At 42.2% G+C, this 25,705-nt stretch overlaps 1 long non-coding RNA gene across 1 annotated transcript in view; it reads left to right on the top strand.

Annotated features, from left to right (window-relative positions):
* Positions 1-3,123: 3,123 nt before the first annotated feature.
* Positions 3,124-25,705, top strand: part of LOC145394942 (uncharacterized) — a 41,057-nt gene continuing 18,475 nt past the window's right edge. The window contains exons 1-3 of the long non-coding RNA XR_013896521.1: positions 3,124-3,222; positions 8,213-8,290; positions 9,159-9,243. This is a non-coding gene — a long non-coding RNA (uncharacterized LOC145394942). The remainder of the gene's footprint in view (positions 3,223-8,212; positions 8,291-9,158; positions 9,244-25,705) is intronic.

Genomic DNA, 25,705 nt, shown 5'->3' on the forward strand with positions numbered 1-25,705 from the left:
TAGAGGTCATTTCCTAATTTGAAGGAAATCGTCTGGTGGTAGCAAGAATTGAGAGAGAGAGAGAGAGAGACAGACAGACAGACAGACAGACAGACAGAGACAGAGAATCCTGACCATAATATTCTTCTGTGCCGGTGTTATTATCTGGGGAAAAATTACTGACAAACAACCTCCTTTCGGATATATGAATAGGAAATGAGAGAGAGAGAGAGAGATCCGAGTCTGCTCCCATTTCCACCTCTCCCACACTGACACTTTTCTCACTCCTGCCATTCTCGTCTCACACCCATACCTTGGCGACGAAGAATGAGACGCCTCTGTTACCTTAAAGAGGACACTATACCCCTTTCACTCGTACCTGGTCTAAAATTGCCGTCTCCCCATCTTCAGTTCTGTTACAAGAGACTAGCCCTAAAATAGGGTGCCAGTCACGAAGAAGTGCTATTTAAAGAGCGCCACAGCCTTATCCTTTTGTGCCAATAAGCTACGTGAAATAAGCTAGGAAAAAATGAAAAACTGGGACAAGTTAGAGTAAAAAGGGTATTACGCATCTACATGCACTCCCTCAGCAGCCTCTCCCTTCCTTCCTCTGGTGGCTATGCACTTCGAGTCGTAAAAGGTCATTAACCCTTCCAACCCGGGGACGAAAGGTTAATTACTCACCCAGGTTTTGAAGGAATTACATTGCTTTTACTTAAACTTGGTCCAGATTTTGGTCCCTTTTGCAACTTATTTCGCGAAACTCAGTGGTAAAGACGCTGCTACTGCCCTACGTCCTTGCCATAGCGCTTTTTTTTTTTTAATAGCACCATAAATTTAAATCTATTGCTGCAGTTTAGATTTCAAGATGGAGATGGCAATTTGAGGCCAACTTAACGTAAAAACAGTACATTGAAGGCTAAAGTGGTGGTCGACACATAACGCACCTCTTCCAAACCGCCGGGTAATTTCTGGTGTGTTGTGGGGACGGCTCGTTCAGCGTTATCAGTGCCCCTGTGTATCATTTTTTCATATCCAACTCCCACCCCAACACACACGCACACACAAGCATATTCAGTCGTCCCCGCAACACACGAGATCCATCAGGCCAGTTTTCGTTGGACTGCTACTAACGGGCCACGCAGAACACAGCCCCCCCCCCCGTTCGAATAATCTCTCCTTACTTTAAAAAAAAAAAAAAAAAAAAATGCAGGGAGCAAAAGGGAAAAAATGGCGTCCTGGAACTGATGGGGTTAAAGAGGCGAGTATAGGAGATCCAGAATTCCCTCTCCCACTCCACCCCGCCATGGAGAACTTTGCCAAACGAGTACTCAAGATGCTACCTAACCTCCCACGCCGTGTGTACCCAGGGTCTCTGCATCACCCGCAAAATTACCTCCGCAAAATTCCTTCTAATTCGAATCGTAAAATAAAAAAATCCAGCTTCGACAAATAATCATGGCGGGAAATGAAGGTCTACGGGATCCGAGCACCATATTTTACAACAAAAAATTATGAGAGAGAGAGAATCCTAACTATAACAGTCTTTCTCGCTGGTGTTATTCTTTGGGGAAAAAATACTGACAAAAAACCTCCCTTCGGATATATGAATAGGAAATGAGGACTGAAAAAACGCGGTGCCAAGAGATATCATTTATCCTCTAGGGCTATTCAGCTGTAGTACACACACACACACACACACACACACACACACACACACACACACACACACACACACACACACACACACACACGCAGGTAGATGGATACACAGATTATACAGCAGATATGGAGTAGTATTTTGTAGTGGTGTAATGTATGTTTAGCTGTATCGCCACACACACACACACACACACACACACACACACACACACACACACACACACACACAGTACAGGTAGTGGTGGTGGAGTGGAGTCGGGCAGAAGGACCAGATCACCTTTAAGACTACGCTCCCCCCCCCCTCCCTAGCGCTCTTGCTCCTCGTACCGTAAACACCACCCTACTCCCTCATCGTGGCGCTCTCTCTCTCTCTCTCTCTCTCTCTAACACCTACAATAATTTTCCAGCTCTATCTCATTCTCACTAGTCAGACGATTTTCCTCAGCTTAGAAAAGAGGTGAAGATGAGGTGTATAAAAGCCTCCAATCCTCTAGTATATCCTTTATTTTCTCGCAGCATCCATCAGACGATTTCCTTAAGCTCATGAAGCCTCTCGTAAGGGGACAAGACGATTATTCTGGGAAGCCAAAAATCAAGCCCGCAAAGCCACGAGGGAGGAATATGTGGGTTTAAAGGTGGGTTTCTACGTAGGGGCTGGAACTGGAGCAACACGATCCACCCCACGCACTGCCACCTCTCGCCATACGTCCATCTCTAACCCTCATTTAGCGATTTATCTTTGGGGAAAATCGGTGTCTGGGGTGATTTAAAGAGGGATTACCATTATATTGGGGAATTTTGGGTGCACTGAGGGTATCTGGAAACTGGAATGAGGTGACAAAGTGGTGTTGGCATATAATCCTGGCGGCGGTGTGTGTGAAGTGAGGGGAGACCAGCCGTAGAGTTGCCACATCAAAAGCCGATAAAATGTCACTAAATACAAATCAGTATAGAAATCGCTAGAAAAAACGCTAAAATCTCTAGGTTATCGCTGAAATACTGATACGATCTCCAGAATATCAAAACCTTTCATACTAGTACCTGTAATCATCAAAACTTGGCACCAGTGAGATGTAACTTGGTGCCATCCTAAATCGCTGGGGGAAACACACAGAAGATATTTATTTCCAATCAACGACAATTTTTAATTATATTTACGAAATTTTAGCAGTTTTCGAGTAATTGCATCACATTTCTTGGCGTTTTTTAAAGATGTTTTGGGCTTAGCGATTTTTTCATCTCTTTCAAAGCCTGCTCTGATGTTTATTTCCATTAACCAAAATGCATTCACGCGTATCTCCCAAATTTTAGCAATGTTCTAGCAATTATAACTCAATCTTTGGCAATTTTCTAAAGATTCTTCTGGTTAGCGATTAATGCCTTTTGAGTGCCAGTTTAGCGACATCTGAACTCTGGCACCTCTATGGGGGAGGCGGCGCGGCGGGGCAGGAAGCAGTTGGTGTTGTGGCCGCTAGGGTGTGGTATCATCGCCGCCACCACAGGAGTCACTGCTTGGTCAGACGGAAGGTGACCTCGTCTGGGACACTCGCCTGGTGCTACAGTGGCCTTCAGTCTTATCTGGTAACACTTTAGACTTTTACTTTCCCCTCACAATGATCCCTAACCCCCTTCAGCTCGGTTGATGGTTAGTCAGATGGAGGGTTGATTTAACTAGAAGCCACGGAAATATAAAGCTAGTAGCCACGGAGTTATAAACCTGGCTCATCGACTTTCACACAACCACGACCTAACATTCAGGTCCTGGAAGTGACCCGGTCCCATCAGGCGAAAACAAACCGACTTGCGTGATTCAAGTTCCTAAGTCTGAGACACACGACGTAACTTGGGATTTTTATCTCATTATTCATCTTCGGTAAATTATTTGTATCTTGCACGAATAACCAGACCTTGGAAGATTTTGCACTTTCCTTGGCGTTCCTATTGAAAAAAAAAAAAAGAGAGAAATGTTCCTGTTACGACTTTAAAATGGAGGTAAATCTGTAAATCAATATTCAGGGTGTAAGTTGGTTGATTGCCTTTACTACGATGAAGTATTTTATATTTTATTCTTGTTACTTTCACATGATCTGACACAAGTTAAGACAAAGCTCTCGCCGTGGAGGGGAAATGAAGGCTGTACTAACACCTCCAGTTCGGAATGTCTCCCAGGCTGGGTAAAATTATCTGAGGGCAGGTAAAATAAAGCAGATGTGCAGTTTCTTCCTGTGCATTCGGAGAGAACATGGAAACTGCATACCAGTCCAACGATATGTATGCCGATTTCGTGTAAATCCACGTGCTCACAATACCCCATTTCTGATCATTTTTATTTTGGGGGGCTGATCCCCCGCGAATCACTGGGGATCACGCTCCCTAAATACTGCATTACGGATAAGAATCCACTGTACAACGTGTATTAAGACATCAAAGCCATATCTGGCCTCCTTTCACTATTTCTTAAAATGTTAAAAACAGTGGGGATGGGGGCTGATCCCCCTTAAATCATGGTTTGATAATTATATATAGTGGAGGACCTTCGGAGTAACCGAATTCACCTGGGAAGTTGTATTCAAATCTTTCTATTTCGGATAGTTTTTATTTTTGTATGGGGGCTGACCCCTCTCCAAGAAGCACTGGGGAGGATCACGCTCCCCAAATATCGCACTACGGATGACAGTCCATTGTATTATCGTTCAAAAAAGTATCCTTACTCACGTGAGCGCAGGACTCCACATTGAGTAGAGCGATTTGAACAGAGTTGGTATTCCATATTTCGTCGTCCGTAATGTCAAAATGACTCGCGTTATCTTAGTAAGGATACTTTTTTGAGCTACAGTACAACTTGTACTAAGATATCAAAGCCATACCTTGCCTTCTTTCACTACTGATAATTTTTTATTTGATGAGGGGGGCTGACCCCCCCCCCTCTAAATATAATGGTGGAAAACTTTACATAATGGAAGACGGTATAAAGGAAACAAACAAGCTGACCTAAGAAGTTTCGTTGACGACCATGGGCTCACTTTCCCCTATATTTTATTTTGGGGAGGGGGGCTGACCCCCCCAAGAATCATTAAAGGGGTCATGCTTCCTAAATACTGAATTAGGATGAGATCATTGTACAATTTGTGCTAAGATTCCAAAGCCATATATGTCCTCCTTTCAGTGTTTCTAAGCATTTTTCAATTGATGAGGGGGGCTGACCCCCTAAAAACCATGGTTGCAAAATTGTATATAATGGAAAGCTTTCCCAGTAAGCAGCCCAACTCACCTGGGAAGTTTCATTCATGTCCATCAAGTAGCCTAGGAGGGCAAAAGCACACACACACACACACACACACACACACACACACACACACACACACACACACACACACACACACACACACACACACACACATACAACCTGAGTGACTAAGTCCAGCACAACGGTATGGGGCGCTTTGCCGAAAGTGGTATTATTCTGTTTCGCAGGACTTGTAAATATGATAATGATCCGATTTCTGTATGTTTGTTGATTTGTTGGTTTGTCCATATGTGACCGTAACACAGCAACAACGGCGGACTGTAGCGCAATTTTTGTTTGAGCAAGGTACCGCTAAAATGTTCTAACTTGAAAAATAAAACAATTTCCTGTCCAATCGGGCCACCGGTTCCTGAGTTATGACTCAATTCTGGCCTTTTACTCGGCGGCTTTTAGGCGAATCACTGTCTTTATGGGCACTGTGGTTACCGTAACACAGCCGAAAGTACAGAACGTAAGGCAATTTTTGTCATAGGAAGGTACCGTTAAAATGCTCAAAGCTGAAGAATAAAACAATTTACAGTCCATTCGGGCCACCTGTTCCCGAGTTATGACTCATTTCTGGCCTTTTGACATCGAGCGGAAAGGCGTGTAAATATTTAAAGAGAGAAAGAAAGAAAGACTGAAATAAAGGTCATCAGAGTTAAGAGTACAGCCATCAATTGTTTTTTCGTAGCTAGGATTTATTTTTAGTTTTTGCAGGAGAATTAAGAGGCGCGGGGAATTTCCGTAGTCTCTCAGTCCTCACCTGCCAAAAAGAATTATTAGTTACGGTAAGATGGGATATCTGTATTCTCGTCAGTAACACCTCTTTCTTACCAATTTATTTTTGGATAAGGCTGGTTATTATCTTTTTGTACGTTATTTATATAGAGAATGATGATATTAGAATGATTTAGGTGACACAGAAGAGGAAGGCAAGTTGTACTCGTATTAAGCAAAATAAATCGCTTTGGAAGAGGTGTCAGGCAGCAATAAACTCCCTCAAGCCCACGAGATGTTGTTTTGTTCTTCCTATGACCAGACGATTTTGTTCAGCATTAGAGACACTGGAGGGGTTAGAACCTGCCTTCCTAACCCCTGCAGTACGAGAGGCCCTTCCTAACCAGCGTAGAAGATGGATAGAACACAACAAGGAAATAAGAGATCGGGTGGAGGGGCGTGTTAGTGCATCTAGTTCCTCTGTTCATTACTTTTTCAGCCCGGGGATATCTTTTTCGGCCCGGGGATATCTTTTTCGGCCCGGGGATATCTTTATCAGCCCGGGGATATCTTTTTACAGCCTGGGGATATGTTTTTATAGCCCGGGGATATCTTTTTCGGCCCGGGGATATCTTTTTATAGCCCGGGGATATCTTTATATAGCCCGGGGATATCTTTATATAGCCCGGGGATATCTTTTTATAGCCCGGGGATATCTTTTGTATAGCCCGGGGATATCTTTATATAGCCCGGGGATATCTTTTTCACTCTAATTATCTCCTGACGGTTTTATCCACATTAAGGATTGACTTCGAGCTGCTGGGGTTTGATACAGCCTTAATAATAATAATAATAATAATAATAATAATAAAAATAATAATAGTAGTAGTACTAGTAGTAGTAGTAGTAGCAGTACCGTAGTAGTAGCAGTAGTACCGTAGTAGTAGTAGTAATTGTTGTTGTTGTTGTATAAGCAGAATAATAATAATAAAAATAACCTTCATTACAAAAGTTCTTTTTCTAAGTTTAATAAAATGGACAGGCGGCAGGAAGAGTAAATGAGAGAGAGTGAGAGAGAGAGAGAGAGAGAGAGAGAGAGAATATTGCGCGGATCCAAGAATTCTAATATGGAGAGAAAATTGAGCTGATAAAACAGGCTCTAGTCCTTCACATTATTTAAACGAGGAATTCCGGAAGCATAATCATCTCTGTAGTGCCTTTAAAAATATGATCCAGCGTTCCACCATCGCTGCTTTTCGGACACCAAGGGGAACTGTCCGGCCATCTGCCCTTTAAGCTAACAGGGAGCTCATGTACAACCGCCTCCACTTCCACGTAGGACAGGAGGGATGGCGTGTTGGGACGTCTTTTGCGAGCCTTGTGTATTTAAGACCCACGTTTACTGTGTTGGAACAAGTCCGATTGATTTTTTTAGTTTTCTTGTAGGGGACAATTTTGCAGGTCTCTAGCCTTTGGTTCTTCTTCCTTACAAAAAAAAAAAAAAGTAAGAAAGTGAGATACGCAAATAATACTGGTGCCACATCAGACCCAACCCACCACCTCCTGTACTACTTGGAAGTGGAGGCGAATGTACCTAATAATGGACAAGACTTACAGAACCCCCACACCAAACAGAGTAATATCAGACTGAATTTTTTACACATTCACCAGCAAGGAAACGCAAATGATGATTCTGGTTGGTCGCACCTTAACCTTTCACACACGGATTCTTACTAGTCACAAAGCTAGTCCTCATTCTTATACTGATTTTCTGTATTTTCTTACTCCATCAGCTTGAATCCCTTCCTTATGATGACTGCCTTCTTTGTTGATTCCGGACACCCTTGAACGATTTTACTGAACTTTTTAAGGGCGTCTCTGAATGCATGGATGACACACACACACACACACACACACACACACACACACACACACACACACTCTCCTGACTTACAAGACAGTTATGGGTGTCATTCTTGTCACCACCCAACCATTTGTCTTCAGGTCGATACAGAAGCTATTTGTTACAGTTCTTTAAGTTTCAGTTCATTCACTTTTATTACCTGCTCTTCTGTTTCTTTTACATGCCAGAATTTCAAAGCGGAGACAAACTTTTACATAAAGGACTTGCATTATTAGGATACATTTGCCTGTGAGAGAAGCAAGAGATTTCGAAAACTTATCCAGGTGTCTCCCTGAATTAATAAAATCGTCTGGTAGCAAATCGTCTGGTGATTGTAAAAGTTAAGGGATGAGACAGAGGATTAATATACAGAGGCCTATTTTGCTGGTCACTGTTGGGGCTTCTCGTTTTTTGTGTGGTTTTCTCTTCCCGACTGTGGACTCTGCTCGCCCCGTCTACCGGTTGGGATTATGGAAATGCTGTCGAATTAGTGTGTGTGTGTGTGTGTGTGTGTGTGTGTGTGTGTGTGCAGTAAACTAACCCACTGTACCCCCCCTCACAGCCCCACACCGCCTCCCAGCCAAAGTGTGTGTGTGTGTGTGTGTGTGTGTGTGTGTGTGTGTGTGTGCAGTAAACTAACCCACTGTACCCCCCCCTCACAGCCCCACACCGCCTCACAGCCACCACCACCATGGCACTGCCGGAACCTATCAGCCTGAGGGAGGTCAAGTATCTGCCAGGTGAGTTGATTTTTTAGGCAGGTACCCTATGCTGTCTAATTTTAAACACACACACACACACACACACACACACACACACACACACACACACACACACACACACACACACACACACACACACACACACACACACACACACACACACACACACACACACACACACACACACACACACACACACACACACACACACACACACACACACTTGTAATATCCTGGTGCCTTTACTGAAAACGTAACATATAAGGCACTAAAGACAACACACCTCATCAGCATTTCATTTATCTGAGCTTTGCACCTTCAGTCTAAGGCCTTTTTTTTTTTTTTACAGTTTTATTCTTGCCCGGCGACTTAATTCACCTTCGAGACCTATGACTGGAGGGGCTAATGTGTAAAAAAAAAAAAAAAGGGAAACATCAAAACTATTTCACACAGATGCATTAAGTGAAAAAAAAAAATTACAATGGCTCTCACTAGGAATTCCAAAATACAGTTATCATTATGTAAAAAGTAGAAATATACAATAACTACCTGTAACAAATAAATTATAAGCCAAAAAACAAAAGTTATGAAAGGAACTGAGTCAAAACTAAATTATGACTATCAGTAAGCGAATCCCTAACGTCATGACGTATTTTAAAAAGTCTGTCTTCTATAAATACATAATATTATAATTCTGTAGCATTTAAAAATTCCTATACTTATCACTGTCACTATACGTGAGCTAACTTTAATATGTTTAGTTTCTGTCCTGTCTTCAGTAGAACATAATATTCTATCTCAGTAAAACCCCAAAATCTTTAAAATCCCTTACTTATCCCTGTGATTACACGTAATCTAACTTTGCTATGCTTTATGTCCGTGTCAGAGGAAATCAACATATGGATGTACGCCATCGTAGCCATCGGGTCAGCCTTCCTCGTCTTCGTCGTCATCTCCGTCTACCTCATGTGGTCAGTGAATCTCCCACTCTCAAGTATTATGTTTTAATTTTCTTGCACCTTCACGTATTTTTTCTGAATTAATTTTTGTTCTGGCGCATTCAGATATTACGTATCTTTTTTTTTTTTAAGCACTGGCCTTTCTTCTTACACTCTAGATTTTTTTTGTTTTTCATTCTGCAAGTTATTTTTTGTTTTAGCCTTCCTTCCTACGGCGGTTACTGCTTTTTTCCTTCAGTTTTTGAGTTCCTTCCTGCCTTCCTTTCATTCTATTACTTTTTTAATTTTGGTCTTCCTTTCAACGCCAATTGTTTTGGGGGGTCTTCCTTTCAACGCCAATTATTATTATTATTGGGCCTTCGTTCCTTTCAGCATCTATTACTTCTTTAGCTTTGGTCCTCCCTCATATACCACTTCTGTTTAGCGTTGACCATCTTTCCTACACCAACTATGTGCTATCTGGCCTTTCTAGAGCCACCACCTCCTAGCAGTTGTCTTCTAACTATACATTCAAGCAATTTCTTTTAAATATTCTTTTTTACTACACACTTAAGTATGATTTAACCCCAGCCATTCTTCCAGCACTTTATAGTTTTTAGAGGCGTATTTCCGTCATGTTAAAACGCTCTCTGCCACTTCTGACTTTTTTGTTCATATGTCACGTCAGTATTCTCTCCTAATGTGAACCTACCTGTATCTTTGAACCCTACCTCACTCCATCCATAAGTAAAAAAAAAAAAAAAGAACAGAAAAAAGAATAAAAGAAAAAAGAGGAAAGCGAGAGAGAGAGAGTGAGGGGGGGGGTCTGGATGTGATGATGGTGGTGACGATGATGACGATAAACATACCAGAGAATGATGAATCCCTTCCCTACGAGGTCTTCTGAACAAAAACCGTCTGACAGTACCCGAAATCTATCTGAAAAACATAGTTGTGAAAAATTTATCCATTCAGCTCTGTTTAGGTGTAGTTGCATGCAGTCTCACTACAGATACTCCTTAATATATAGCTTGAGAGAGAGAGAGAGAATATTCGTAGCACTGATGGCGTTAAGGTGTAATACGTGAAATAAACTGGTTAGGAAGAGGGACACACACACACACACACACACACACACACACACACACACACACACACTTTATAATCTATCCCTCTGTTTATTCACTCTCAATCTGTCTTACTTTTGGCCTGTCCTCTGGGAGCTTAGCGGCCCTTATAGCACCTCCTCCTTTCCGATTTTCGCTGCATATTACACTAAAACATTCTCCTGATTTATTTATTTATTCATTTACTGTTTTGGTGTCGTAGTACCTCTTCCTCAGCTATTTACTTTCCATATTTTATCTTTTTGTCTTTGTGATGCCGACATAAGCTGCATTAATAACAAACGAAAGAATATCAGTGTGCTATATATATTATGAAAGAAAACTGGCTAGGATGACGTGCAGGGGAGACTCGTATAAAAGTGACGAGCATAGAAACTGAGCTTTCTCGCTACGTCACTCATCATCATCATCATCATCATCTTATCCAGCACATGAGTGGGATCCGAAAATCAATAAAGGAAAACTTGTCATTACAGGAACCTATCGACAGTAATGAAATTGTTTCTCTCTCTCTCTCTCTCTCTCTCTCTCTCTCTCTCTCTCTCTCTCTCTCTCTCTCTCTCTCTCTCTCTCTCTCTCTATCTCTCTCACCAGATACTTTAGTCTCGGAAGGGGTGGCTACAAACGAATCGCCTCCATGTCATCCCATTCTCCGCTATCAGGAGGTCCACCTTCCAGCTCGTATCCCCCTCTCTCACATACCTTTCCACCCCATCCCTCCATCTCATCCTCGGTCTCCTTCTCCCTCCCTCCAACTCACAACCACTCCTAGTCAGTCTCTCGGTACTCCCCTCTCTCACATACTTCACCCCATCCCTCCAACTCATCCTCGGTCTTCTCCTCTCACCCTCCGACTCACAACCACTCCTTGTCAGTCTCATTCTCCATTCTCTCCACATGCCCAAACCATCTCTGTATCTATGCCAGTCCACACTAGGTCCTCTGCAAGACCGGACCTTTTCCTCTGAGGGAGAGTGATAGCCAGAATTAAACCTTTCTCAAGCTGGCGAAGTGCGACTGAGGAGGGGATGTCTGTGGGAGGAGTGGCGGATGTGAAAGTCAATGTCCTGTACTGGCGATGTTTCCTGTGTTAGATAATTATTGTTTCCCACTTCATCCTTTGGACACCGACTGTCCTTAGGCTGGAAAGAAAAGGAAAGTGCCACAATTGCACAGAAGATTACTATAAATATCAAGAAAAATCAAAATTCCAGATAAAACAAACCTAAACAAGAATTAAAATCAAAGTTAAAGTATAGGAGGAGTAACAGCAACCATATCAAAAGCGTCAATATATGTAGATTAAAAAAAAAAAAAACTCCCTAAATAATAAGGAAAATAATGCTAGAATAATATACGAATGGCGCCTAAAATACTGAAAAATTCCTAAAATATCGCTAGACCGCCACCCATCGGAATTTGGCGCGGGAATATTTCGAAATTTGGTATGTTCAGAAAGTATCCGGGACCACTTTTGATATGAAGAAGTTCCTGTACAAGTGAATATTTTTTTTGGAAACCTTGTGTGTGTGTGTGTGTGTGTGTGTGTGTGTGTGTGTGTGTGTGTGTGTGTGTGTGTGTGTGAGAGAGAGAGAGAGAGAGAGAGAGAGAGAGGACTGTAAAAGAGCGAGACAGCAGAGAGAGGGGGAGAAAAATAAAAGGATGAAGTAACACCGACAGGATGACAGATAGAGAAAAGGGGGTCACGTAATATGATAAAAGAACAGACAGGCTAGATAGACAGACTGATCGATGGGATGATAGATAGATAGATAGATGGGTCACCTGATGATAGAGGAATACCTGGCCTAGATAGATAGATATAGAGAGAGCGCTGGTCATGTATTGAGAGAGAGAAAGAAAGAGAGAGTCTGTGGGGTGACCTCTTTAAGCCGCCACAGAAGTCCTCTTTGTGTGGAGGCTTAGGCGGGAGTCATGGCAACGAGAGAGAGAGAGAGAGAGAGAGAGAGAGATTTGGGTCACGTAGTATGCAAATGGAAATGATGGAGGTCGAGGAGGGAGGTCACGTAATTTAATGCAGGATGTACTGAAGAGAATTTTCAATATTGGTATATACGGCATGCTTTTGGAGAGAGAGAGAGAGAGAGAGAAATGAGAGGAAAGGTATAACTCCTCTAAATGAAATAAAATACACTGTCTAACATATCACAATCTAATCTTTACCACATGACGCAGTTGCCAGCCTGACCCGCAAAAAACATTATAGGAAAAACGGAAACCTCGCAAAAGCTGAAATGTTTTTGCAGTTATTTATGGCTGAATCAAAACAATGCGAGGCGGACGTGAATGAATTGTCGTTTTTATTTTGTTATTTATTAAGTTTTACCCGTGCAAAAGAAAAATAGTATACGCTGTTCACTTTAACTTGACCTAAAAATTGCCGTCCTTCCATCTTGAATGCTTAGGTGTAACAGGAGGTCAGCACTAGAATATGGTGCTAGTCACGATGAAGTGCTACGGAAAGGATGATGAGCCGTAGTAGTGTGTTAATTGAGCACTGTGGTATGGCAAACTGGCCGCTAGAGGACGAAAATCTCAGCCATGTTTAGGTGAACGAACTATAGGTGAAAAGAATTTATCGTCACGTTGCCTGTGTCTGTTGAACCACCCACCTGAAACCCCCCACCCTGACAAGTGAACCCCCTGTAGTTTCGCCCACGTTCACAACCAGCCTATTTTGAGGGAATGTTGGTGACTCCAGTGGTGCAAGTGTTACGTCTTCTCTCTCTCTCTCTCTCTCTCTCTCTCTCTCTCTCTCTCTCTCTCTCTCTCTCTCTCTCTCTCTCTCTCTCTCTCTCTCTCTCTATCACCTGCATCAACATCCACACATACAGGAATATTAAGCGACTCTATATCTGGTTGTGTTATTGGACTACTTGAGATCCCTCCATCTTGGTGCGCGTCCACACCAACTGCTTGCTGGTGTGCGGGTGCTGGCGAGATCTTCCATGAGTTACGGTGATGCAAACTCCCGCCCGCGCCAGCAAGCATTTTGTGAGGACGTGGATGTACTAAAATCCCTTACCCTCTCCCCGTCTTTCTCTCCCCAGTCACCTTTTTCTCTATAACTTCCCCTCCCTCTTTCTCCTTAGTCATCTCTTCTCTGTAACTCCCCCTTCCTCCTTCTCCCCAGTTATCTCTTCTCTACAACTCCCCCTCCCTCTTCCTCTCCAATTGTCTCTTCTCTGTAACCTCCCACACGTCTCTATCTCCCCTCTTCTCTGCACCACCCAGCTTATTACCACGACAAACGAAGCCCCTTGAAAATTTGTCCTTAGTCCACGAATAGCTTAAGAAACTCTCTCTGTGGGTTTGTTAGGTCTACTTGGAAATGCTTTGTCCTCCATTAGCTTCGGCCGTCTCGTCTCCTTTTCTCTGTAGCTCCTCTTCTTTCCCTTCTACCTCACTAGCTCCTCTCATTCCCTCTGTCTATACCTCTGTCTCTAGTTCCTCTCCTTTCCCCTCTACGTGTCTACCTCTCAAGTTCCTCTCCTCTCCCTTCCTCTCCTTTCCTGTCTACCTCTCTAACCATTCTCACTTCCTTTCTTCCTCCTCTCCTCTCCGACCCCCCTCTTCTCTGCACATCCCAGCTGAACACCTCGCAGCACAAGTCCATAAATTTAGCAAGAAATATTGGAGAATGTTAATGACTCCGGCTACGGCTCTTAGGTCTGCTCGCACCCCTCCATCCTCACCGTAGCACACGCGCAACCGTCAAGTGGACAATCTAGGTCCCCAGTTTAGCTCAGGGTATGAAAAGGTTGGAGTACATAAAGATTTTGCCCGGCGATCGCATAACGTCTATACCCCAGCCTCCTCGTACCTACAACTGAAATAAGGACCTTGAGAGGAAATTCGACGGTTGAGTGTAGTAGTCTGGGGGAAAACTGGGACTTGACAACTAAACCAACGAGCATCGCACAGTGGATAGGCATTAATCTATTATTTCCCCCACCCCCAGCCCCTGCCATAACTCCGCTTTGTTTTTATATCTCCTGTTCTTCTTCTTTCTTTCTTCTCTGGGCGGAGTTTAGAGAGGTATGTCACAAAGACCACTGATTTTCCACTGAGCTTTGTGACATTAGTTTGTAGCAGGACTGTACAACGAAAAAAAAATATATATATATAACCAAGAAATTACGAAAACTATTATTATTATTATTATTATTATTATTATTATTATTATTATTATTATTATTATTATTATTATCATCATCATCATCATCATCATCATTACCTCAGCCAAGGAGGTTGTTTTACCCTGCGCTGGTTTGTCTGTCTGTCTATTAGCAGGATTACCGTACTCAAAAAATTATGAACGGATTTTGATGAAATTCTGTGGACAGGTGGGCCATGGGCCAAGGAAGAAATGGTTAAATTTTGTAGCGTATCCCATCCAGATCCGGAGTATCCCGCACAATATCCCCAAAAGTTCTCAATGAATTTCAATAAAATTTTGTGGAAAGATGGGCCATCGACCAAGAAAGAACTGAGGATCCGAATCCTTTTTAATGGCAATGGCACTGGCGGAGGTATGCGATCTCTGAGCGCTTTCTAACTATTATTAGTATTACTACCGTATATTAAATCTTGTGTCCAAAGCCAAGTTCACAGCGGGAAAGAAATAAACATAGAACACGAAGCTTTCCTGGCAAGTAGCCTAAAGGGCCTATGCTCCTTCCCAGACCCCCCTCCTCTATCCCCAGACCCCCCTCCAGTACCCCTAGACCCCCCTCCACTACACCTAGACCACCCTCCACTACCCCCAGACCCCCTCCACTACCCCAAGATCCTCCTCCACTACCCCCAAACCCCCCTCCACTACCCCCAGACCCCCTCCACTACTCCCCAGACCCCTTCCACCACTCCCAGACCCCCTCCACTACTCCCCAGCCCCCCCCAGACCTCCACACCAACAGACCTCATACTGCCAGACCACATTTCACGGCATCTCATATTCTTCAGACTGACACACTTCCATATAATAACCACTTCTACATGATGTTTTCTGCCTCTTACTATAATTATTATTATTATTATTATTATTATTATTTATTATTATTATTATTATTATTATTATCATCATCATCATCATCATCATCATCATCATCATCATCATCATCATCATCATCATCATCATTATTATCCCAGGACGATTTTATTCAACTGCGAGAGAACCTGTAGCAGTGACTGGGTTAATGAAAACTATCTTCAATAATTCTACACTCAGCTAAAAATAAATGTGTCTCCTAAGCTGAATAAAATCTTACGTAAACAGCAAGAGTAAAATCGAAAATTACCCCACTTACTGAAAAATTTAAGGCACATCCACCGAACCTATGTACCGTGCAGTCATACTTAGTTCCATCATCATCATACTACACTGTTCTTACTCTAACTTGGTCCAGATTTTCGTCCTTTTGTAGCTTATTTTACGCAGGATAGTGACAGAAAATAACATTGCTACGGCTCTACGTTCTTTCCAGAGTAGTTTTTCGTGACTAGTAGCATATTCCAGTGTTAATCTACTGCCACAACTCAGCGATAAATATGGCGTGATCGAAGTTTTAGGCCAAGCTTGTGTAAAAAAAACTATATCCTGCAGCCATCTTTAATGGATACGTGGAGTGACAAGGAGTTAGAGACAGAACAGCACATCCGTAGGAGTATCGACGGAGAGTCCAATGAAACGGGTCACACATCCATTCTCTCGTCATTCAAGCCACCAAAACTCTCCTAGGAAATGACTATCTCAATACAGCTTAACCTCAGTGTTAATTAGAAGTTGCACATTACACAAAGCTCAACATGGCTGGAATATTGCAGTCTTCTTTGCAGTACATATTGCCTGGTATCACTGAACTTAGAAGAAAAGAGACTGAATGGACCTTAACAGAAAATTGGTGTCAGTGTTTTTACGGTACTCTGGTGTAATGCTGCAGTTAATCATAAGGTTATATGATTATTTGTGACTATACCAGAACTATTTTAATTCCTTCAATACTATGTCATACCTTTGTATAAAGTTCTTGCTACTTCTAGAAGATTTGTATTAAACTTAATGAGAACCTGTAGACTAGTAAGTTGATTGGGGGGGGGGAAGCATACCTAACCTGTGTTCAAGATATCTACCCTAAAATAAATAAATAAAGGAAGAACTAGATCAAATAAAATAAATCGGCTGCAAGTGCCGAAAATAAATTCAGAACACAGACTGAAGCGGCAGCAGGTTACATTCACAAATAGGTCCTACCTCCATAAAAGAAAAGAAGAAAAAAGAAAAAAAAGGCACAATCTCTCTAACAACTCAAACTTACAAATCTTAACGTTGTGGATAAGCCCTTGGGTTCTTATGGCGGAATATAGGCCTACTCTACGGGTCACTGAATTTACCCACTGGCCTGTGTATGTTTCCGCCTCCCTGGTAGTCGAGATGTGAAAAACGAGCTGAGGATGTGTGTGTGTGTGTGTGTGTGTGTGTGTGTGTGTGTGTGTGTTGGACAATCGACAAGGATGTGTGTGACGCTGAATTTTCTCCAACATTTCCATCAACCCTGTAGTGATTGATACCAAGATTTTCAGAGACGCATTCATACTCTCCTAAAAATTTAACAGTGTATAAGATTCCTGTTTATATATAGTTTTCAATCATACAGCCACCAAACTCTTCCCAATTACATATGTGAAGAGTCTAGTGACAAAATAAGGTAAACCAACTGACCTGCGATACCTGTTAATTGCTAAGGAGACTTGAATATATACAGGTGTGAAGGCCGTGGTGGCTCAAGGTAGACTGTCAATATTTGCTGCCTGCCTCATACCACCTCACAGCCCATCCAATTCATTCTCCTAAAAGGGCCAAAACTTACCTCTCTCTCTCTCTCTCTCTCTCTCTCTCTCTCTCTCTCTCTCTCTCTCTCTCTCTCTCTCTCTCTCTCTCTCTCTCTCTCTCTCTCTCTCGTAGCTGAGGGCTAAGCAGATAACAGACGGACTAAGTAGGGGGAAAAAACCGGTTGCTAACGGAATCAGAATGACTGTCGGATACTTAGCTGCATGTACACCAAACACCTTGAATTTCTTTTAGCAGCTCTGACAGTGGTTTATTATTATTATTATTATTATTATTATTATTATTATTATTATTATTATTACTGTTATTGTTATTATTATTATTATTATTATTATTGTTGTTGTTATTGTTATTATTATTATTAAAGAGTAAACATTTGCTGGCTGCCCGAGGATACTGATATGCAAGATGCAGAATAAATCGCTAAGCAACAGGCGCAACGAAATCACCCAAACCACTTAAAACACCGGCCATGCTATGAGTGGATGATGTGAGTTTGTGGGTGGGGGGTGGGGGGGAGGGCGTTGTATTATATCCCAGGGTAAATATTTTCTTTCTGCGCCTTCCACTTCCCCGCCCACCCAATTCCTTCTCCTTAAAAAAAGAAAAAAAAGAAAAAGAAAAAGAGATGTTATTAAAGTTTTTCATTTCACTCAAAAAGGTGCCTATAGTTCATTCTCTCTCTCTCTCTCTCTCTCTCTCTCTCTCTCTCTCTCTCTCTCTCTCTCTCAGCTGAATAAAATCGTCTGGCGCAAGGAACAGTATATTAAAAGAGAAGTCCTCGGGTGCAAGAAACTACACCTTACCGTAATACCTGTACACCTCGGAGTGGGTAGTGTGGGACTGATATTTTCCCCTCTTTCTAACTTTCTCTCTCAGTAGGTCTTTGCTAGTAATAGTAGTAGTAACAGCAGTAGTATATGAACCAGTAGTAGTAGGGATGGTAACAGTGTGTAAAAGGTAGCTACTTAAATATTCCCCTTGTGGGTGTCAGCGTGAAAGTCCCCTTGCCTGGGTGTCACTATTCCACGACACACTTTGACACCCCCAGCGGGACAAAGCTAGACTCTCTTCACTTTAAGCTGGCCTAAAACTGCCATCCATTCACTTTAAGCTGGCCTAAACCTGCCATCTCTTCACTTTAAGCTGGCCTAAAACTGTCGTCTCTTCATCTTCATTCTCGTCCTATAGCGATAGATCAGCGCTAGAATACTGTGCTCGTCACGAAGAAGTGCCACGGAAAGGATCTAGGGCCACAGAACTGTCATATTCTGCCACTGAGCCACGGAAAATAAGCTGTTAAAGGACGAAATTTTGGGCCAAGTTAATTTGAACTATAGCATTTAATCATGCTCTTGATGCGTTGGTTTGATTTGGTTAGGTTAGAACAGGTATACGCCAGGTTACGTTATTTTACACAAGGTAATTTAACGCTAGGTCAGAGTAGGTTAGGTTGGGTTAGACAGGTCATTCGAGATTAGGTTATTATTTACGAGGTTATTGTAGGCAGAGTAAAGTTATTTTTGGAAAAGTTAGGGTACATTCAGACTAGATTATATTTTGGTTAAGTTAGGACACATTAAGTTACATTAACTCAAATTACGTTAGGTTATTTTAGGTTAGGCTAGGTTAGGTTGGCAAGACCCCACACGACAGACAACGCAGCGGCACCAAGGGGATAATTCAATCACTCGCCTGCCTCACGTGTACCGGCGTGAGTGACAGTCTTCATCTGCCTGCATACATTACCTTCCCTACCAACAGGTGACTCGGCTTAGCGATCTCGTGGAGCCACCAAGGAGATAAGCCTGCTCACCTACCCTACACGCTTAAATACGATGATGCTTTATTTATTTATTTATTTTTTATTTGTTGTTGATACCTAGATTATTATTATTTGTTTTATGGAAGACCTCTTTATTAGGATGGTGTTAATTATTGGATCTGGCATTTTCCGTGAGACTATGGGCAGTACTTCATCTACATATTTTTGGAGATTTCGTAACACTTCTTCCTTACCGATTTTTTCTGCACCATTACCATTCAGTATCCTCTTGTTACTGATGCACAAACACTTCTTTCTTAGCGATTTTTTCTGCATCATTACCCTTCAGTATCCTCATGTTACTGATGCACAAACACCTCTTCCTTAGCGATTTTTTCTGCACAATTGCTCTTCAGTATCCCCATGCATGTGAAACAAATTCCGTCGATATGAAAACAATATGAACAAGACAGTGTGTGATAGTCTATGCAAAATAAGTCGCCAAGGAAAAGGACCTACGAGGTCTCCTGTGCCATCTACCACCAGTATGTCTGATTCCTCGTACAGTTCCAGGATTGAAACCCTCAGCCCTAGCACCTCTTCCTGAGCGATTTATTTTTGGATATGGGAGGTTAATAGCAATCTGTTGGTCCTTTATGCTGGGTATGGTGGAATGTGAATGATTTAAATGACATAAAAGAAGATAAAAAGAGTACCGGTAATAAACAAAATAAATCTCTGAGGAAGAGGTGTTTGGTTATGGGAAGCTATTATCAATTTGTATGTCATTTATGCTGAGTATGGTGGCATGTGAAAGAATAAAATGCCACAGAAGAGGATAGAAAGGAGTAGTAAACAAAATAAATCGCTTAAGAAGAGGTGATAGGGAGCTTCTTGAATCAACGAGAATACGGGCCCTCAAAGAAGATATCACTGCTGGTTTGTCTTCATCTGACGAAACTGGGCCACTCTCACAACTCAAATACCGTACCAAGCCAAGAATGCATAATACTGAATAAGCTTTAATTATGAGGTAGTGAGTCTCCTTGGTTACTGGTCATATCAACCCTCAAATCTAACTACACCAGGCCATCAACTAAACTGAAAAAAGAGGGGGTTTGATTTTTCGAGAGGGTGGAAATGGGTCTCCTTGGTTACTAGTCAAATCAGCCTTCAAATCTGACGACACCTGGACATCAACTAAACTGAATAAGGGGGGGTTTACTTTTTTTTTTTTTTTTTTTTTTTAAGGGGTGGGGACAACGCGCTAAGGCCGACGTGCGTGACATGTTTTTTCGAGCAGGAAGCGTTAGATGAAGCTTCACTAATCTCATCACCAAAGCTTCACTTATCACTTCACCAATAGAACCCTCTCCTTGGCTGAGTAAAATCGTCCCGTGATAACAAAAATAAATAAAAATGTATGTCATTGAAATCGTAAGCCCCAGTGACTCACCAGGCAGGCTCTTCAGTGGCCACTTCATCCTCACTTCAGCACATCCCCCCCACACAAATACCTTCAGAGTGTCAATGAGGGGTTTGGGTTGAAGTGTGTGTGTCTGTATGGTTCGCTGGGTCCACCTCCTCCCCTGCATTGCCGCCACTAAGATCAACACCAAGGTACACAGCCACCATCACCAACAACAACAAACTCCACCATCACCATAACCGCCACGTACAATAATAACAATAACATGCCCCAGCATCACCACCAACAACAATAGCAATAACAGCAGACCCCAACACCATCACCACCACTACCACTACCACAACAACAAGAATAATAACAGGACCCACCATGAAACCACAACCAACAAATCTTACCCCCATCACCACCTACAAAGGCAGCACCAATACTAATATGATTTTTTTTTTTTTTTTTTTTTTTTTTTTTTCAAAATAGAAGCCAGGATTCACTTACACAGGTCCTTCACTACAGCGAACCCCCAGCACAGCATCAATTATATAACGTTACTAACACTCTGCAACATACACACCAATGTGGCACTTCAGTTTTATTAAAGCAAACTTTTCTTCAGTTTGGGAAATGCTGGACTGACATTTTCCTTAATTTCATGGAGAGTTAATTTTCCTGGAGAGTTTCTGGCTCACTTTTATCCTTCCGTAGCCCTGAATGATAAAAGTAAATCAAACTGGCAACTCATCAAGGCACAAAGCATTAAGCAGCTTCTCCACAATTGCTGGCCATTCTGCAGGCTTCAGAATGTGCACACGACAACTCAGTAAAAAAAAAAAAAAAGGTACTCCTAACTATTAATATGCTGACTTAAACACCATCCTATTTCTCTTCGCCTGTTTATCCACAATCACAGTATTTTTTCAGACATCAAAATAGTCTCTCTAGGCACCTAAACACAAGATAAACAAGTACGGTAATCGGTATACAGTATATTAATTCCACATCCTCGTTACGCCCACATATCCACTGTTATCATGACTCATCCCCGTCCCCAGAATCCATCCCGATCCTCTTTCTTCTGCTTCCCCGGCGTCCCACCAATCCCTCATCCCCAGAATCCATCCCAATCCTCTTCCTTCTCCTTCCCCGGCGTCCCATCAATCCCTCATCCCCAGAATCCATCCCAATCCTCTTCCTTCTCCTTCCCCGGCGTCCCACCAATCCCTCATCCCCATCCCCATGAGCCTCCACCACAGCCGACAACTTTAAGCCAGGCCCTAAACCCTGACTCACACCCCTCACCTTCACCCACCTCACCAACCCAGATCCTAACCTCACATCCACAGTCCTTTCCTGCCGTTTTTTTTTTCTTCTCACGTATATAACCATGAATTAAGACCTTCACTATGAGGGGTCTTTCATGAATTTAATATATACTGCACAATCAAATACTTAACTGCTTTTACTCTAACGAAACCTAAACTGACGTCTCTCCATCTTGAATACTGAGTTATAATAATAGATTAACACTAGAAAATTATGCTAGTCACCAAGAAGTGCCACGAAAAAGTACGCAGAGCCATCGTATTGTCTTATTGTTATTAACCTGAGTGAAATAAGCTCTTAAAGGACAAAAACCTGGGCCAAGTTTGGATGAAAAGGGCATAGTTCGTTCGCCTCGTGTGTGTGTGTGTGTGTGTGTGTGTGTGTGTGTGTGTGTGTGTGTGTGTGTGTGTGTGTGTGTGTGTGTGTGTGTGTGTGTGCGCGCGCGCTCTACTCGTATTTCATTGCTGGATTCGTAAACGCTTGAATGTGACACAGTGGTTTGAAGTTCAAATTATCTTTCATATGGATGACTGTAATGCACTTTTGTCCCACACTTTATCCCAGCATCTAGGAATGGGAAAAGACCAGAGAAGAGGAAATGACTTTTGTATCTGACTGTTCGTCCGTTGGTGGCAAGAACAGAGTAATTACTACCACACTCAAAGGGTTGGTGATTTTGTCTCTAAAGCCAGGTGATATTCGAGATTAATTTTGCCGTCCATTGTTAACCAGAGAAACAGACCTAAGGTCTGCATAAGAAGATCGATGAAGTATTTCCTTTTGTATTTTCTTATCTTCAGGATTTTATTTCACCTGAGAGATTTCAAACTGGAAGGGTTGGATGCAGCCTTCATTAACTCCTTCTCTACCATGGGGCTTTCCTAAATTCATAAAAATTGTCTGGATATACCAAAAATATTTTTTTTAAATGCCATCGGATTGAAGGGGTTAAAATGACTGACAACACGAAACAGACTGAGTATTGTCGGTTTGTTTTCATCTGATAGAACTGGGTCACTCAACTATGGTACTACGTCGTGGTTGCAAGAAATTCAGTAAGCCTTAGTTATGAGGTAGGAATGAGTCTCCCTGCTTACTAGTCAAATCAACCCTCCACTCTGACTACACTTGGCCAATAACTGAACTGAAAGGGGTTGGGGATCTCTGTCAGGTTGGCGTATACGTGCTGTACTTGTCGTATATTGCTTAACACATGAACAATAGTCTGTTGGGAGCGAAGAGAGCACTGTATGTATCCGATTCTGTGTGTATCCGATTCTGTACATAAGTTATCCAATCCTGTACGTATCCGATTCTGTACGTATCCGATTCTGTACATATCCGATTCAGTACATATCCGATTCTGTACGTATCCAATTCTGTACGTATCCAGTTCTGTACGTATCCGCTTCTGGACGCATCCGATTCTGTGTGTATCCGATTCTGTGCATATCCAATTCTGTGCGTATCCGATTCTCTGCGTATCCGATTCTGTGCGTATCCGATTCTGTGTGTATCCGATTCTGTGCATATCCAATTCTGTGCGTATCCGATTCTGTGCGTATCCGATTCTGTGTGTATCCGATTCTGTGTGTATCCGATTCTGTGTGTATCCGATTCTGTGCGTATCCGATTCTGTGTGTATCCGATTCTGTGTGTATCCGATTCTGTGTGTATCCGATTCTGTGTGTATCCGACTCTGTGTGTATCCGATTCTGTGTGTATCCGATTCTGTGTGTATCCAGTTCAGTGTGTATCCGATTCTGTATATCCGATTTTGTGTGTACAGTATTCGATTCTGTATGTATCCGATTCTGTGTGTATTCGATTCTGTGTGTAGCCGATTCTGTATGTAGCCGATTCACTGCTTATACAATTCTATGTGACTGTGCGTATCCGTTTCTGTGTATCCGATTTTGTGTGTATCTGATTCTGTGTGTACCCAATTATGGATATCTGATTCTGTGTATCAGTTTCTATGTATCCGAGTCTGTGTGTATCCGATTGTGTATTTATCTGATTCTGTATGTAGGCTATCCAATTCTGTGTGCATCTGAATCTGTATGTATCCGATTCTGTGTGTATGCAATTATGTACGTATCCGATTCTGTGTATCCAATTTTGTGTATCCGATTGTCTGTGTTTATGCGATTCCGTAAGCATCCGATTCTGTATGTATTTAATTCTGTGTGTATCCGATTCTGCAGGTTAGTTAGAGCTGATATGACACTTGCCATTCCAAACACACTCTGGGCAACTCGCACCCAGCATGGCCCACAATCACCCAATTACACGGAACCCTATAGCGTAATAACAATATTCACAGATTCGCACATAGACTCCTCTCTCTCTCTCTCTCTCTCTCTCTCTCTCTCTCTCTCTCTCTCTCAGACACACACACTCACACACACACACACACACACACACACACACACCGCTCGCTGGTGCAGTGGTAACGCTCGCGCTTGCCATCTGGTAGACGGGAGTTCGCGCCTCGCTCAGGTTGCGAAAAGTTTCACTGACGAAGTGGGTGGTTACTGTCCCCCTTGAGCAAGGGTACGGGTGTGTGCGTGTGTGAAGGTCACAGCCTTGCCCTTAGATCGGACTATATGAGCTCTCAGCTCCCTTCCGGGAGGGTAAAAGCTGACGATCACGACCATCAAGTGATCCTGACCGACCCGGTGAATTACACATTACATCACTGGATCACATTCCTAGCTCTCAGAATATTCCCCCAAAATACAGCCTTCTAATATGAAATGGTATAATACAAAGGTAAACACAGAGACCAAACACAAGACCAACTCCAGGAAAAGGAAGAAGAACATTTGTACACTCAACAGCAGAAGTTCGTTCCTACCAGCCTGTGTGATACGAACTCGCTGATTTAGTAACGCTGTATGAGGGTTGTCTAGTAGGACTGACATGGTTAATATCTAGCTAGGCTAACTGGCGAATAGTTACGATCTGATATACGAGAGGTTAATATCAACCTGTATGTTATTTATGTTGAGAAGGGTGGTATCTGAATGATTTAGATGACACAGAAGAGGGCAGAAAGGAGTAACTGGAAAAATGGCACAGAGGAGAAAGAGATTTTTTTATTTTTTTCCAGTCCCTCGAATGGTTTACCACTTCCAAAAACAAACTTATTTTCCGACAGCCTTGATACTCGCCCAGTCACCTTCACTGCTGCTACCTACCCTTCATCTCCACCCAAACTATATAATTAGTCAATAGTTTTTAACAGCACTTCGGTCCCTCTATATTTGCAAAGATTTTATAACCACCATTTTTCCACCCCTAAATAAAAGAATGCTACTCGTACACTTTATTTTTTCTTCTTTCACACTGACTTCATCCATCTTTACTTTTGCACAAATTTTCTTTATCCCCTCTCCCTCCCATTTTCCCCCTTTCAGAATAAATTACCTCCATACTTTTTACACTCATTTCGCTCACTCTTACATGTACACAATTGTTTTCACAATTTTTTTCTCATAGCAATTATATAACCACCTATTTTTCCACTTCCCTTAAATCAACTTAATCCTCAGCAGCTATTACTCTCACTTTATATACCTTAATTTTTGCCCACATGTTTTCACGCAATATGTTTTTCTACTCTTCTCAGGCTAACTTACATCTCGGTAGTTTTTGCACTAATTTCGTAGCATTTACTTTTGCATAAAGGTAATGTCACTCGTTATTTTTGCTTCCCCCTAAAATATAATCTCATACCTCCACAATTTAACCCTCAGTCACCTTTGCTTTAGCATAGAAAGTATCTTAATCTCGCACTATCCTTTACAAACCTAAAGTACCCGGTATCAGTTTTTACACTCACTTCGGTCATCTTTACTTTTACACAGAGGTAGACCTATACCAATTTTTTGACGAATTTACATCTCAGCTTCTCTCACCTCCAACACCTTGACTTTTGCATAGAGGTAAATTCACAGCCTTTACCCCCTCCACCCCAACAA

Source organism: Coenobita brevimanus, chromosome 29, assembly GCF_032717465.1.
Source record: "Coenobita brevimanus isolate Jiangsu-jjx chromosome 29, ASM3271746v2, whole genome shotgun sequence".
Lineage (NCBI taxonomy): Eukaryota > Metazoa > Arthropoda > Malacostraca > Decapoda > Coenobitidae > Coenobita > Coenobita brevimanus.